The following is a 5,089-nucleotide window of genomic DNA, read 5'->3' as shown; positions in this document are numbered from 1 at the left end:
TGCTGGTAATATCGGAAAGGTTAAAGAATGCACCAACACACCATCAGTCATTGTCATCGTCATCATCGCTGTCTCAGTGGTTCTCAACTGGGGTCCATTTTGTTGTTACAATTTATGTGCAATAAATTGGTTATATTTCTACAATAAATAAAATATTTAAACATTTGTTTATACAGTTCCTAATCATATTTAATCATAATAATATGAGTTTTTAGATGGTGAATGACTGTGAGGTTTTCCCCTCCCTGAGTAAAACAGGAGTCAAGAGTGTCCATAGGCAAAAGATGGTTGAGAAACACTAGTTTAGATGGTTTGACAAGATCCAACAAACCAGAGGACTACATCAAGCTCCAATATTTACTTTAGCCTGGTTTCTATGGCTGGATGCCATTCTTTATGCCAAATGGAAATAGTGAGGTCACCAAGTAATGTACAAGACAAAAAAGATTCCTTCAACTCAGTGGAGTTGTAGTAGAGAGAGAGGTGGCTTTATGCCAGATGATAAGAGGCTAAAGCATGATAGAGTCACACGCACAGGTGTCTTGCTATAGAGGAGATATATGGCTACCCTGCATTGTATAAGGGTGGGTATGAACTGCTGGATGGAAGGCGAAGATGGTAGTGATGAGGTGTCAGAGCATATCCTCAAGGCATAGAGAATATGGACAAAGGATTGGGACAGCTAAGTTCATGAAAGCATGAAAGGAGAGTGACAGATGATTAGAGATGGGGGTAGAGGTGAATGTAGTGAATGATGAACAAGAGCATTGGTAGGGTCAGTAGTAAATATCAATATGAACAATGGGGAAGTTGAAAGATATAGGAGTGTCTCAGGAAGAAGGAGGTGATAAAAAGCAGTACAGGAAGGGTGAAAAGCAGCTGTAGATAAATCAGAAAAAAAAAGGGAGATGGTGTGTGGGGTAGGGGAATGAGGAGAGAGAGATGTACAGTGACAGAGATGGAGGTCAGAGGTACATAGGGTACTGTCGATGACAGTTATGATGGCAAATATGAAAAGGTATCAAAGATGAAATATAGCAGACCTAATATGTAGCTCAAAGGAGAGAGAGAGATAACTGGAGGCACAGAAAGGGATGATCAGTGGAAATAAAGTGGGAAGTGATGAGAATGAGGGGTAAATTTAAAAAGAAAAGGGTTCCAAAGAAAGGGGAAGGTAACAGTTATCACAAAAAGGAATGAGGTATGTGCAGCTTCTGCACTCATATGATTACAGTTGCTGAACAGTGCCATAGTTGAGATAGTAATGAAATTATAGGAGTAAGGAAGGTGAGGAAGGATTTATAGGACAGATTGAGTTCAGTGGTAAGGCTCAGTGAGTATATTGACAAATATATTGCTTTTAGGATCCCACTTTTGCCATAGCAGATAGCTTTTTCAAGCACAGCAAATCACCTGTCATCTTGATCTTTTGTCATTTCCTTTGTGAGGCTTAACATCTCGAGAGGAGTTTTCACTACTTCATCTTTCGTCTTACTGAATCTCCCTCTTCTACTAGTTCCATCAACTTTAAGTGATCAGCTCTTATTTATACAGCTATTGGGATCCGTACCAGCAAAACATTCTTGCTTGTACACTACAGATGATGCAAATTATCCCCACTTTTACTCTAAACACATTTGCACTTAGCTGTACATATGCAGTAATGTTGCACATCCAAGGCATACTAACTTTGTTTCTTTAATACACTAGCATCATACAGTCTGCCTTTCACTATGAGAAAGAGACCGTTTGTTATCAACAGAATTAATAAGTCTCCGAAATTTATTCATCCTGTCCTTATTTTAGTAATTAAACTTTCAGATCTTCCCCTCCACTGCTAATTAGGTCACCTGGTTAACAGACAGTATCTACTACCTCTAAGGATCATCCTGGGCATTCAAGGAAATCTAATTCCTGTGTGTTCTTTGTTTTTATTGCTCCTACGTACTTGCCACATAGTCTACTATTTTCAATAACCTTCTTGTGACTTTGCTGCACCTCGTGTGTATCCATAACTTATCCTGGATACACCACATGGAATTTATATTTACATCTTTCTTACATATCAAGCAGCATCATTTTCCTAAAGGGAGTAGAGTCCAGTCTGTTTTTCTGCAAACTAGAGCTTTTGGTCTTCTGCAAACTAGAGCTTTGGTCTTTGCTAAGGCCCTTTGATTCCAGGTGTATTTCTAAACCTGAAATTTCTTCTCTAATTCTATTACAGATTCTACTATAAGATTGGGGTCATCAGCATATAGTATCTAGTGTATCTGGTGTTAAAATCCTCTCTAATGGTCTGGAGGACAATAGTGAACTGAAGGGGACAGTACTTTTGGGTCCCTTACTCAATTCTGAAGAACCTGAATGTAGACAGATGGTTTGTGAGAGCCATACAAGTCATGTACATTGGAACTGTCTGTTAGGTGAGAATTAGCAATGAGTGTTAGGCTTATCATCATAAGGTCAGGGGTTTCATTCCTGGACCAGCAACATTGTGTGACCTTGAGCAAGGCACTTCATTTTACAGGGTTTTAGTCTACTCAGTAGGAACTAAGTACCAATTCTTAATCTTGTGATGGACTGGCATCAAATCCAGGAGAAATTTTATACACTTGCTTGCTTATATGTTCTAGAAATAAGTATAAACTTCAGCCTAATGAGTCCATAGACTCAAGAGAGATGCTATACCAGTCAAGCAGATGAACAAACATTTACCATTTCAATATAGTTTATTGCATCCAAATGCAAGGCTGGATGTTTGGCTGCTAAAGTTGGCTCCAATATGATTTTAACCTACCAATGTCAAGCTTCTAAGTTGATCTAGCACACACACACACAGAGAAAATCTAGTTTTTAGATTAGCTCGAGTCATATGCTAAGCAATAATATTGGTAACTCCTTCAAGGTAACTAAGTTTCATTCAGTATATTTGTTTTGAAATGCTAGATATTAAGGATAAATTACAAGTGAGTGGTGCCAAAGTGTTTAAAACTAAACTAAAATCTGCCATTCACACTATATAAGTTGCAATAAATGAATGGAATGATGACTACAACCATAGTGATGATGATTATGATTACAATGCCTTCAATTAACAATTTCATCTACTCTGCCTATTCTGAGAAGTGTAACTGGTAGCATTCTGGAGCCTGCTGCATTGAAGTCTCTGCTGTGTTCACTACTCTTTCCTCCTCCTTTGGGCAGAAAGCCCTCAAACGGCTATTACTCTTACATATGTAACAATTAGGCTTTCTGCTCTGCATCACCCATCTAACTGCCTTCCTCCTCAACTCACAAAATAAGAAACAGCACAAATACTTCCTTGTAGCATTTGTAAATGTCATTAGAACCTGCAAGCCTATGTGAATCTTATCTGATCACACATTGTTGCATGTCACCCCCGTGTCCCCTCCACTTGCTCATACTGTGTCACTAAAGTGATTACAAGCCAAAATTCAATGCTAGTACCAAAGTCACCAATCATGATCCCTGTGGTTTTTCTCCTCATATCTTATAATAACTATACTTGTCACTCCGTTACTTAGCCCGTCTGTTACGCTTCCACGGGATTACTTGAAAGGAGAAAGGAGGGGGAGGTAGTGGTGAGTGAAATCTGTAATTTTTTAAAACTAAGTTTTTTCCTTCGTTACTTAGCCTGTCAGTAACGCTTTCGCGTAATTAGTTTAAGAGAAAGGTGAAGAGGAAAGGAAAAGGAGAGAAAAAGAGATTAAAGCGAAGAGTGAGAGAGAAAGGAGAGTTGTGTATTAAGTCTATAAAATTGTGCATAAAGTATATAGAATGTATATATAAAGTGCATTAAGTAATCATTGTATTCCAATTTCCTTCACTTTTCAATGGGTAGCAGATGAACAACTGTAATACTTCGACCGGGCGAACCAAAGGAGATGGTGACGTAGACGGAAAAGGCTCCTTTTTACCATGTCGCACGGTCGAACACAAAATATAAGATTATATAAGATAGAAGGCTCATTGTGAAGAGATACAAGCCAAGTGCCAGTAAAAGAACTTAGGACAAACACAACCGTTATGATATATAATGAGAGTAAGTTTATTTAACATAGTGAAACTGTTCGTGTCTGTGTGCGCGTGCATGCGACATATAAAATAACACAGTAGATAAGTCAGGCCTTCGTGTACAAGAGAAGGTATACGACAATGTTAAGTGACGGACAGTCGTATAAACAATAGTGTGTGTACAATATGTGAGTGTACAAGTGTGCGTGTGAATGAGAGGAACACAGTAGATAGAAAGAGTGGCTGTAACATAGACTACAAGTCTCAAACACTGAGATAGAGAAATACCAGTTCGTATTAGAGTTACGCAAGGAGATAGAATGTTCATACGTAGGAAGTTGTGGCCAAGTAGCAGAGCTGTGGAATCACACTATGTGTGTTGAGCGTCGAATGCTGTGACCGTGTTACCTGATACGGAATATTCTCGCTGGTTAGTTCTGACTGTTGCTCGCGATGGAAACAATCCACTCATACAGCGTCGAGATAAAAACCGAGTGTGTTGATATTGGTGTGTACCTGGTGGTGGGGTTGCTGGCGCACGACATTGTGGTAGACAGTACATAGGTGGTGAAGAAGTCAGCGCTGGAACTGGCTGTAGCTGTGTTCTGTATGTGTGGTCAGCGACCAGACCTGTGAGAGATCTGGAATCGAAGACGATTGCCGTCGTTGGATCGGGCTTATTTATAGGCGAAATAGGGCTCACCGAAAACCCAGAAAAGCTCTATCTCAGGTGACCTTATTACAAAACCACGATTGGACGTATAGTAAATTTGGTTATACATCTTTAGATTGTATACCTGACTTTCCTACTATAAAATTAGAATATAACGGAACGCTGAACTCCAGACTATCAACTTAAACAACACTTTATTTAGGTGGTAAATATATACATCTTTAGTTCTTGTTGTTACAGCTTCTGTGTGTATGAGCATAGTTGTTGGGACGTGGGTATGTAGTTGCAAGCGAGCTGTCGAGTGTGAGTCCGAAAGATGTAGAGAGACAGCTTAACACGTAAAGAGACTGTCTCCAGGTTGGAGTATTAGAGACACTCTTG

This window comes from Octopus bimaculoides, chromosome 14 (genome assembly GCF_001194135.2).
Source record: "Octopus bimaculoides isolate UCB-OBI-ISO-001 chromosome 14, ASM119413v2, whole genome shotgun sequence".
Lineage (NCBI taxonomy): Eukaryota > Metazoa > Mollusca > Cephalopoda > Octopoda > Octopodidae > Octopus > Octopus bimaculoides.
The sequence above is the reverse complement of the archived record's forward strand: the minus strand, read 5'-3'. Positions refer to the sequence as shown.